Source organism: Mauremys reevesii, linkage group 1 (assembly GCF_016161935.1).
Source record: "Mauremys reevesii isolate NIE-2019 linkage group 1, ASM1616193v1, whole genome shotgun sequence".
Lineage (NCBI taxonomy): Eukaryota > Metazoa > Chordata > Testudines > Geoemydidae > Mauremys > Mauremys reevesii.
In genome coordinates this window covers 349,449,678-349,461,283 of record NC_052623.1, presented here as the reverse complement: position 1 = coordinate 349,461,283, position 11,606 = coordinate 349,449,678, and the positions used below count along the sequence as shown (strand labels likewise).

The 11,606-nt window shown below is 45.9% G+C and overlaps 1 long non-coding RNA gene across 1 annotated transcript; it reads right to left on the bottom strand.

Moving 5' to 3' along the window:
• Positions 1 to 225: 225 nt before the first annotated feature.
• On the bottom strand, positions 226 to 11,373 carry LOC120379993. Its single transcript, XR_005587623.1, has 3 exons — positions 11,226 to 11,373; positions 8,952 to 9,044; positions 226 to 529 (listed from the first exon to the last, which is right to left on the bottom strand). It is a non-coding gene; the product is annotated as an uncharacterized LOC120379993 (long non-coding RNA).
• Between the last annotated feature and the right edge of the window lie 233 nt (positions 11,374 to 11,606).

Below are 11,606 nucleotides of genomic sequence, written 5' to 3'. Positions count from 1 at the left end.
GTGGCCACCTCTTGGAAGTGTGTATTATTGTGGCCATTTTACAGATGGGGAAATTGGGACTCGGAGAGTAAAGTGACTTGCCCAAAGTCACATGATGCCTGATCCAACGCTCATAGAAGTTAATGGGAAGCTATCACTAACTTCAATGGGTCTTGGATTAGGTCAAAAGTAAGTCCGTGGCATAGCAGCAAACAGAACCTAGACCTTTAATACAGCAAACAAGAATGACCAAAGCCAATTTATTTTTACCTTCTGTAATTAACCTTGTTGCTGCTCTTCTGCAAAATACATGAGCTGACATTTTTCTTCTGGTAGCGAGAACTTTCTTTAGAAAAAAGAAAATCCTAGAGTCACATTGATCGTCCATGTGAGCGCAGCTGGGCTTTGTAACTTGCTCTGTCACATGTAAAATTCATGTGGCTTTATCCGTGTGCCAGGAGTTTATACCCGGTACGCTCAGAGCTGCACGGCACAATCTTCTTAAAGTCCAGCTCCTGCTCCTTCGTTATTAGCAAAGGTTTCCTTCATTCTGCAATCAGGTAAGACAAACAAAATCTCCAGGCCCAAAATACATGTCAAAATGAAGATATTTGCTTCTCAGAGCCAAGAATTCTGAACTCCTTTACCTTTCACGTTGATAGTTTCCATGGAAACCATAATGTTAAGCTATGCAGTTACTTACTGCAACATTACATAATCCACCGTACGCTCAGTTACTCCTGAACAAACGTGTTTGCTCCGTTGCTTTTTGTCAATGTAATCAGCCAGATCTGTGTTGATTTGATTAAACAAGGAGCGGCAGTGTAAAATCGGCAATGAAAATGTGACTTCTGTCAGCTCACTATCCAGAAAATGGCGTAGTCGCTTTTTGCGCTGTATGTGAAAAGACACAGGGGGGTATTGCTGCCGGCCTGGCAGTTTAAATGGCGTTGAGATGACAGTTGTAATACAAATAGGGTTGCCTGATGCACCACATCTTAAACTTGAGGGTCTGAACCTGAGTCTGAGACCAGTGGAAGTGCATCGGAACTGATTCTCCGGCACCTTGTGTTGTCATTTATCCCTGTGCAAACTGGAATTCTCCAGTCCCTTAACCAGTGGGATTATTTTACACTCTCTTTGAACTGGGGTAAATAATTGCACAAGGGGCCAGGCAATGAAAAATGACCCATTGATTTCAGCTGAGTTGCTCCTTATTTAGGCTAGTGAAAGGGAGATCGGAATCAGCCCCTTAACCTTTTGGACCAATACTGTCAATATTTTTATTATGAAAAAATGAGGCTATTTAGAGAAGCACTTCCTGGGTGATGCTAAGCATGCTCAGCTCTCCTTCTCTTCCATGCTCTTGCTGCTGCTACCCCCATGGAGTGAACCAGTGGCAGCAACAGTGAGAAGTCTGGGGTGGGGAATGGCTGGTGTAGACACAGCCTTTAAATTACACGTATAGTCCCATTACCTTAAATGGGGTTTCTTGAATGAATTGCTAGATTTTGGCCCTAATGGTAGTTGAATTGTTTTTCTTTTCTTATGCTCTGAGGCCGATCCACTGAAGTTAATGACAAGTTCCATTGACTTTAATGGGAACAAGATTAGCTTCTATCTCTGCATAGGGCAAAAGAGCAATTTCCTCTGGACCTTAGGTTTGCACAGAGTATGCAAGGGCAACGAGGATGGGAGTGCATTTGCTGGTTTGCCACAGCAGTATTTTCATAGAAGAGAGTGAAAAAGATTGCAAGCAATGGCTCCCGTCCTGTTTATCCTGTTCACACCGAGCCCCTTTACGGTGGACTCACGTGAATAAGGCAAGCAAGATTTAGCCCCAAACGCATATCACGAATTAAAGCTGACACCAATACAGTAGATTCTATTGGAGCATTTTCAGTACATCCGTTCTTCTCTTTCAGTGCGTTGCGATAATTACACTACAGCGAAAATTATGCATTCCTTAAGCACCGCTGTGCTTTCACAGAGCACCTTTTCTTGCCAATGCTCTTCATACTTAAAGAATTGTTCAAGGATGCCAAAGAAAATCTGGCTGTGATTCTATTGACTATAATGATTTCAGCTACCGTCAGAAGACATGACAAGCTGCTATATACTCCTTTGAAAAGGCCATTCCTTCCAACACTAATAATCTCAGTGCTCTTCAGTCATTTACGCCTCACTCGGTGCTTAATTTGTAATGAAAGAGGTGCCAGGACTCAAGCAATTCGGTGCCTGGGCTCAAGCAATATTTTTACTTTTATAACTGTTGTGGCAAACCCAGAATGTGCCGGGGCTATGAACTGCCAAGCCTAGAGGTGCCGGGGCTCAGCCCTGGCACAAATTAAGCACTGGCCTTACTGTAACAATGATACTTACGTTACAATACACTACAAGGCTCACTTGATATGTTTGTTGACACTGCAATATGGACTTGAGGCAAGGACGTAAAATACAAATGGCAGCTGCTGGTAGATCATCTAAAGCAGTGGTTCTCAAACTAGGGCCACCATTTGTTCAGGAAAAGCCCCTGGCGGGCCGGGCCGGTTTGTTTACCTGCCGCGTCTGCAGGTTCGGCCGATCGCGGCTCCCACTGGCTGCGGTTCGCTGCACCAGGCCAATGGGGGCTGCAGGAAACGGTGTGGGCCGAGGGATGTGCTAGCCGCCCTTCCTGCAGCCCTCAATGGCCTGGAGCAGCGAACCGCGGCCAGTGTGAGCCGCGATCGGCTGAACCTGCGGATGCTGCAGATAAACAAACTGGCCTGGCCCGCCAGGGGCTTTCCCTGAACAAGCCGCGGCCCTAGTTTGAGAACCACAGATCTAAAGTAGCTTTTGTATCAAGTATTTGATAAAACAAGTATTTAAATTGTCTATGGATTGTTGGAAACAGCAGATAATTAATTGTTTGATTGCCAACAAATCTCAAGCATTTGCGGTCTACATAAAGCAAACAGATATTGTCTACTGGAGACAGGAATTTATTAGGTATGGCAGCTATTTCTTAAGGGAGGTGAAAGGGAAATTTATGGTATTGAGATGTTTTCTGGATTTGCCAAAGTATGTGTTGTCAGTTTTCCCCACCTCTGGGCCAGATGTTGGTACCTTTACTCCTGTGGAATAGTGCCATATTTCAGGAGCAGTCCCATTTCAGTCAGTAGGCTAGATCCTCAACTAGTGTAAATTGACGTTGCTACATTGACGCTACATTAATTTAGACCAGCTGACGATCTGATCCAATGGGACCACTTATGGAGTGAAATGCTAGGTCCGATCCTGCAAAGCCCTTATGTGTTTGTTTAAATTTCCATATTTTGTGTAGTTCCATTGACCTTAGTGGGAATATTCCTAGCGCACATGCGTAAGTCTCTGCAGGATGAAGGCCCTACTTCACATCTGCTAGGGTATCGGAGTCTGGCCCTCTGAATTTCCCAGTTTGCCATCTCTTCCCTGTCTCTGCTTTCTAGATAGTGCCTGACCTGAACAATTTTCTGATTTTATTTCTATGTGTTTTATAGCACTCAGTGCTAAACTAATAATAAATAGCATAATAAAATGATCATAAAATAAATAATCTGTAATGAAAATACTAATAATTATTATTGTCTGAATTCTAATAATAATAATAATAATAATAATCCCTTGCTCTTGCAGTGCTTTTTATCAGTAGATCTCAAGATACTTCACCATCTTTAATGTCTTTATCCTCATAACACCCCCATGAGGCAGGGCAGTGCAGTTATTCCCATTTTACAGATGGGGGACTGAGGCACAGAGATGCTAAGTGACTTGCCCAAAGTCACACAGGAAGTCGGTGGTGGACCAGGAATTGAACCCAGGTCTCTAAAGGCCTTTCATAAAATGGATGTCATTGAGTCCATAGGTTTAAGACAGCGCTTTCCTTAGGCCTTGTCTTCACCTAAAAATTAGATCCGCTTCGCTACATTGCTCAAGGCTGTGAAAAATTTCATGCCCTGTGCGACATTGTTAGGTCAACCAACACCCTCTCCACTCTTGCCAGATGCAGCTGGGTCAACAGAAAAATTAGCTACTACCTCTTGGTGAGGTGGATTAACTACATCCATGGGAAAAAGCTTTCTGTCAATGTAGGAAGCGTCTACATGATAGTGGCCCAGCTGCAGTGCCATAGCAGTGCTTCTGTAGTGTAGACATACCTTCAATGTCTCTGAGTTTGTATCATCTGGATGATGAACTCACAGACTTGTTTATTTCATCTGCTAGATCTTTGTTATGTGGTTTCATTTTTTTTTTACAAGCTGTTCAAGTTCACTACCTACAAAGACCAAATGCTATTGCTGTCCTCTTGATGTTTGGTTTCTAGGGATGGTTGTTTAGAGACGTTTCTGTGCTGTAATGGGATAGGATAGTTGCCATAGGGTAAACCTACTCTGCATTAAAAACCTACAGCACCTAGTCTCAGACCTTGGGTCAGCTGACTCGGGCTTGTGGGGCTCAGGCTATGGAGCTAAAAATAACAGTGTAGGCGTTAGGGCTCAGGCTGGAGCCCGGGCTCTGAGATCTCTCCGCACCCGCCCATTGTGGGGTCCAAGTTCCAGCCCAAGCCTGAATGTCTACACTGCAGTTTTATAGCCCTGCAGCTCAGCTGACCCAAGCCATCCGTGACTGGGCTGTGGGTCTTTTATTTCAGGGGAGATATACCCATAGTTAGTCAGATTAGTATCCCTGTTTCTTGAGCCTTTGCCATCTCAAAGGACTATTCAAGCCAGTAATGTCGGGAAACAGGTTAAATGAATGACCAACACGCTCCGAAATAGGGAGGGGAGGCATATCGACGCCAGTGTTAAATAGCAATAACTAAACAAACAATTTGCAGTCAGAGGAACAGGTATCCGTCGGGATTTCAGATGGCGGTGGTGAATGGATTTGTAGCATGTTAGGAGCAGGGGAGACCTGAAAATGCCTCTGGAGCTCTAATTCTCTGGAACAGCTGGTTAAAGGAGGACTCGCCGGCATCTCATGGCCACAGGGCCACAAAAACAGTCACAGGATGAGACGTTATTCCTAGCAGATGTGTTATTTGTCCGGCACCCCGAGAATGCTAAGAATTCCGCTGAATCCGCGGAGTCAGAGCCCGGACCTCAACGATCTCGGTCCTAAGGCTAGATTGCAACTTGGGCTAGGCTCTGAGGGCTCCAGGTGCAGCTGGCTTGAGTAGCGATGTCCTTACTCCTGTGTAAACACAAGTCCCAACCTAGATCTTTGGTTGTACCCTCTCGGAGGCAAGTGCTGTCTTTTTATGAGCTGGTAGGCAAGGAGGGATGGGGACTGGGGATGAGCCTGGCCTCGCCTCCTTTGCTTGCTGGCTAGAATGGCTGGGCCAATAATTTGCTATTGATACAGGCCAGCAGCAAATTATTGTCACCAGCCAATAAGGAGGGAGCAGAGGCCCAGCTGTATTTCAGAGGGATGGTCTCCAAATAACTGCATCCCGGAGTGGTGCAGTTTATACAACACTGCTTGCTCTGGGCTGTGCCAAAGGTCACTACTAGCCCAGTGGCCCCCCTCCTGCAATCAGATCCACTAATGTGGCCCCCTGTGCCCAGGTGAACCCCACTGAGATCAGTGACATGTGTCAATCAGTGTGATATGTTGAAACTGTCTGAATTCCCTTCCTTCATGTTCCCCCCATTCAATGCAATTAGCAGCGTCCCTGCTTCAGTCAGGCAGTGCTCTGGCAAGGCGAGCCGAGTGCATGACGGTACCGGGGGCTTACGGCAAAGCTGCACTCCCTGGCTTGGGCATGTGAATGGCATCAGCTCTGGCCCTGAGTAGCTATAACTAACATCAGCCTTACCCCTGTGGTGCTGAATGAATTGTCCTCTTGAGAGGGGGCAGAGACAGAGGAGCTCCTCTCCTTCAAAATCAAACCCAACTATCCCCTTGGTGACATTCCTCTGCGCCCGTCTAGCTGAAACATTATTCCTCAGAATAAGTTTATGTGGGCAATGGATAAAAATGATCCAGAACTTCTGCGGTTGTTCAGGGCACCCAAGGGCCAGCACATAAGGCCAGTGGTGCAGAAGAAAGTCTGTTCTCTCTTGAAGAGGATTTAAAATCATCCGATGTTATAGGCCAGAGTGAGGCTGACCCTGTCCCCCACCGTCACATAGTGTGGCTCACTGTTGCCCCTTAGTGGCTAGATCACGGGCGGATGAGTGCCAGCCTGCTGAGGCCTTTCTGCTCCAGCAGCAGCATCTTGTGTTTGTAAAGCTAGATGTCCTGGCTCCGATCCCTGCTCAAAGTCTGTTTAGGGGCGTCATTAGAGGTGCACCAAAAGGCTGGGAACACAGAAGATGATACTGGCTCTTGAGCACAAAATGAGCTGTCACTGCTATGGGGCTGTTTCCTTTAGCTTTAAAGGGCTTTGGGTCATGTCCTTTATACTTTCTCAGGAGGTACAGGGTGGGGACTGGGCCCTTCTTTGCAAACGAACACACATTTTATATCATTGTGCCAAGCGGTGCTGTATACCCTAAGCACAGCCCAGGGGGCACCTGGCTGATGTTAGTGAGATATGTGTACCCAAGCATACCCAGCTTGCTGGTGCTAGTAGAGCCCTGTTGGAGCAAATGCTTTATGTATGTAAAGGGCTGTAGCTGCTGTTCTGAAGTGCGCTGTCCTCCAGCACCAAGGCATTCTGTTTGCCTCTGTTTGCAAGCAGAACGGCTGGTCTTGTGGTGAGGGGATTGGACTGGACCTGGACTCGGGAGATCTGGGTTTGTTTCCTGGCTCTGTCATAGATTTTTGATGTACATGTGGGCAAACCCTCCACAGTGGTCAGTAGAGGGGGAGGCAGCTTGTGTCTCCCTGGTTCCTCTGTGACCTTTGGCACAGGCTGGGCTTCACCCTCCCCTCAAGGTGATTATTGGGCTTTGCAAGACCCTAGAATTGTAGGCATAGATCTTACTGGACATGGGTAAAAACTGAATGCAAGGTTAAACTGTAAACAAGGGTGGGATAGGCTGGAGATTGAGATAAGTGGGAACACCCTGAACTGATAAACTTGAAATGTAAATAAGGTGAGGACATCATGGATTGGTCCTTACACAATTTAGAAAGCGATTGGTCCTTACATGAGCCATACAATGTCCAAACCAATTAGATTCCAGAAGTAGAGATGTTAGTAGCTGGGGAAAATGTACATAAACTGTGTAGTGTGTGACGCGATTTGGAATTCTATCACCCTGTGCCTAACCCCCATGTGTCTGGGCCAGGCCAATGTAGGCATAGAGCTGTTACATGCCCGCTGTAAGCCTGGACTGAATGAGCTCTCCCTAGTGATGAGCTGGAGGGGGAAAGACTTCAGGAACCAACCTTGTTTGTGGTGGAGCTGCTCTGCCCAAACAATCACTCTTGGCGGGTGTTGGCTTTCAAATCACTTTGGTATTGAGTGCAGGGGTAATAAATGTTTTTGACCTTTGTTGTGTGAGTAAAGGGCGTCTAAACTGTGCTTGGCATGCCCTGACTGAGGGCAGCCACCCTCAACTGAACTGCACTCACTAAGCAGGGAGTAGGGGTGCCTAAAGCCAGTGGCGATGAGAGTGGGTGGGGGCTGATGCTTGTATGCGGTGATGTGGGCTCTGTCCATAGAGTGCTCCTAGGCACCATTTGGTTTGACTCTTCCCTTCTCTACTGTTTAAGGCCAGAGCTGAATAGACTCAACGGGGAGTCTTTTGTTACGGATCACAGGAGCTGAAATTACTGATAATCGGCTCTAGGCGCTAAACCTAAGACCTGCCGCAGGGCAGCGTCTCCAGTGAAAGAGACTGACTAGCCTGTCCCAGCAGTGAGGCCCCTCCTGCTAGCTGCTGAGATGACTGAGAGCTGGGTTAAGGGGTGGGACTTCAAGAGATCGCTGAGGTTACAGCAAACAATGCAGCGGGTGTCAGCGCAGTGGCAGAATGATTGATGATGCAGTGGCCAGGGGTGGAGTGAATGATGGAGCAGTGGTGGCAGCAGGCAGTTGCTGAGGCATTGCTTGACACCTACCCCACACTGGGGTGGGAGGTGAACACATGACATCTCTGAACTCTGGATCTTCGCTGACCCAAGACAACAACCGTGTGTGGGGTGCAGAGGAGGGATAGGGGTGTGGCAAGTTAAAGGAACATTTGTTTGTCGGACTTTCACACTGAAAGGTGAGAACCTGAGGCAAAGGACATGGCCCATTTGCTCATGGTCATATGCTTGCGAATCAGACTTGTGGCATTTTCCCAAATTGATACTGGATTCCTTTCCTTTTTGAACAAAAAAAAAAAAGAAAAGGTTTTTTTTGCTATACACCGACTCAGCACTTGTGAGAGGGGAAGTATTGCCTCTTAGACGTGCCCAGGAGTATTGTTTATGTAACCCATATACCTCTGGGTGTGGTGTTCTGTCCCATCTAGTGGCACCGAGACCACTTAAAGAGAGAGATAAAATGAGTCTGTTCTACAGCCTTTGTGGTAGAGGCTCATGCACTAAGCTTCAGAGACTTCCCAGTTGAAATCCCAGACTAGCCCCCACTTATAATGCTAACAGAGCACGGTTGTCAGCAGGTGGGATCAAACCTGGGAGCTCCGGAGCTGAGTGCATGAGTCTCTACAGGCTGTAGAGCAGATTCATTTTATCTCTCTCTTTAAGTGGTCTCGGCCCCTCTAGATGGGACAGAACACCACACCCAGAAAGTGAATCGGTTACATTTACTTTTCACAGATTACTGGGTGGCGGCTTGAACCGGTCTGAACTGCAGTGTGAAGAGGAACCCCTAGATATTGAACCCAGTCCTTGTTGCTGCTGACTCCACCTGGCAGAAGTAAAGTAACCTGAGTGACAAGCGGGAATTGAGCAGAGGTTTCTGGGATCCCAGAGTCCCGGACGACCTGTTCTCTTGGAACTGGACAAGGCATTCTGGACAAACCGAGTGGCAAAGGAATCCCAACAAAACTCACCAGGTTGCAGATCATCTCTAGAAGGCACCCTGTGTCTGAGGCTGTTGTGGAAGTGGTGAGAGGCCTCAGTCCTGGAGAAGCCTCTTCTCTGACCTAGGACAACAATAAATCAGGCCTTAATCTTGAAGATCCTCATCTATCTGTAAAATGGGGCAAATAATACTTCCTTTGCCTTTTGGATTAGATCTTCAGGGCAGGGATTGTCCCAGGCCCTAATGTAATATAAATAATAAATGCTCTGGCCATTGGCACACTGTCCTTCACCACATCACTACCATAGCAGAAGCCGCAGCACGGCCAACATGTCACAACTGAGACAGATGCATTATAAATAAATCATCCAATATGGCAGGAGTCTTTCAAAAAATCTTTCTCTCTCTGTCTCCCATTCCCCTCTTTAAACTTCTGCTCATTTCTCTGCATGCAACAAACTCAGTGTAATCTCGGGCTTCCGATTTTTGTTATTTCTTGAAATCATGATGACTTTTTCATAGGCGGCTGAGCTTCATCCCGGATAAAAACCACCCCACTGCCATCGTAACAATGGTATTCAGCCGTTGTTAAGGGGAGTCTTGATGAATAAAACTGAGAGGGAGAACAGTAGATTGCTTCTTATGAATCCTTAGCAGTTGTGTGCTCTAGTTACCCAGCATTCTGATGTTTGCTTTTATAAATGCTGAGTCCTCAGATCAGTGCTGAAAACACCACTGAGAGAAGGGGTCCATGAAATGTACTTATAAAAAGCATATAATATGCTCTGCTTCACACAATTGCCATTCACCCTAGCCACTAAATCAGTTAAACCTGATCAAAGTCAGTGGGGCTCTTTCCATTAACTTCAATGAGGTTTGGATCAGGCCTTTAATGCTTTCCAGGAGGTACATGATGGGGAGTGTTTTTCTTCCTTGCAAGTGAATGTGCATTTGACATTATTATTTGATGAGTGCTTGGCGCTAGAGAGAACTTGGGGGAAACACAGTCCCACCACCGAAGAGTTTATAGCTTAAAAGATAAACCGTACAGATGATAGTTCTGATACATTAAGCACTTGGTATCCAGGGGCTGGATTAATTTCAGAATTGTGCAGGTGTTTCCTGCGAGGTTTTAAACATGTTTTATTCAAATAATTAGCACTTCCTCAGTGTTACGCCTTCCACGCTTCAATTGCAAATTGTGTATTTCTCAGCACTTTTCTGCATGTCTACATGAGGAAATTGATCAGCAAAACTATAGTGGCAGAAGTATAATTATATCTATAGAGGATAGATGGTGGTATATCTAGTGGTATAATTATACTGCTGTAATTCTGTTAGTTTCCCCATGTAGATAAGCCCTAAGTCTAGTTGGCTTTAATTCAGACAAAGAAAAAAAATTAAAAAAGAACCAATGTAAAGTCTCCATAAAAGACAGTGCACAATGTGTGTTACTCTAACAGCCATCTTGGACTGATTTCACATATCTGACTAGATAGATAACAGAAGAACCACTGGTCGTGCAATGAAATTACTAGGCAGCAGGTTTAAAACAAAGATGAGGAAATATTTTGTCATACAACACACAGTCAACCTGTGGAACTCCTTGCCAGGTGATGTTGTGAAGGCCAAAAGTATAACTGGATTCAGAAAGAATTAGATAAGTTTATAGAGGCTGAGTCCATCAATGGGTATTAGCCAAGATGGTCAGGGCACAACCCTATGCTCTGGATATTGCTGAAACTGCCAGAAGCTGGGACTTGATGACAGGGGATGGATCTTGATAGTTGCCTAGTTCTGTTCATTCCCTCTGAAATATCTGGCATTAGCCACTGTCAGAAGATAGGATACTGGGTTAGATGCACCATTGGTCTAACCCAGTATGGCTGTTCTTATGTATGGTACTTATGTATATCTCTGTACTACCATAATATTTATCTGAGCATCTCACAGTCTTTAACTTCTGTGAAGCAGGACAGTGTTATTATCTCCATGGGGAACTGAAGTGCCAAAGAGACTAGCTCAAGGTCAGACAGAAAGTCTGTGGCACAGTGGGGAACTGAACCTGGCTTTCCTAAGTTGCAGGCTCCTGAAGGCACATCCCCCCGACAGTTACATAGTTGTATACACCATGGACAGGAGGTAGCTTGGCCCTTAAGAGCTTCACAGAAGTCATGGGATGGCATCTGTAAGGGGAGAGGGTGGTTGTTTGCCACAGTGAGGACATGTCTGGACTAGGATAAATGGTCGTGTTTTAAAACATGTTAGGTTTAAGTAACACAATTTTAAACAGGACACCTACCCTAAATATGGTCTATTGTTTCCAGTTGGCTAGGAAACTCCATCCCATCCTGGTGGGTGGAGATCTGGTCTCAGTTATTCATCCCTTCATCACATCTCGGCTGACTACAGAGATGCGATGTACCTGGGCATGAGGCCTTCATCACTTAGGAAAGTCCAACTAGTACAGAATGCTGCAGTGCGTCTCCTCAGCAACACAGGGTTATTGTGAGCACATCACACCCGTGCAGTACTCTCTACACTGTCTTTCCATGGAATTTCTAATCAAATTCAGGGTCTCAGAGTTCTTATCTTCAAAGCACTCCATGACCTGGACCCAGGATACTTAAAAGACCATTTAATGTTCCAGGACAAAAGGCCGTGTTTGACAGCTTTGCTCCTC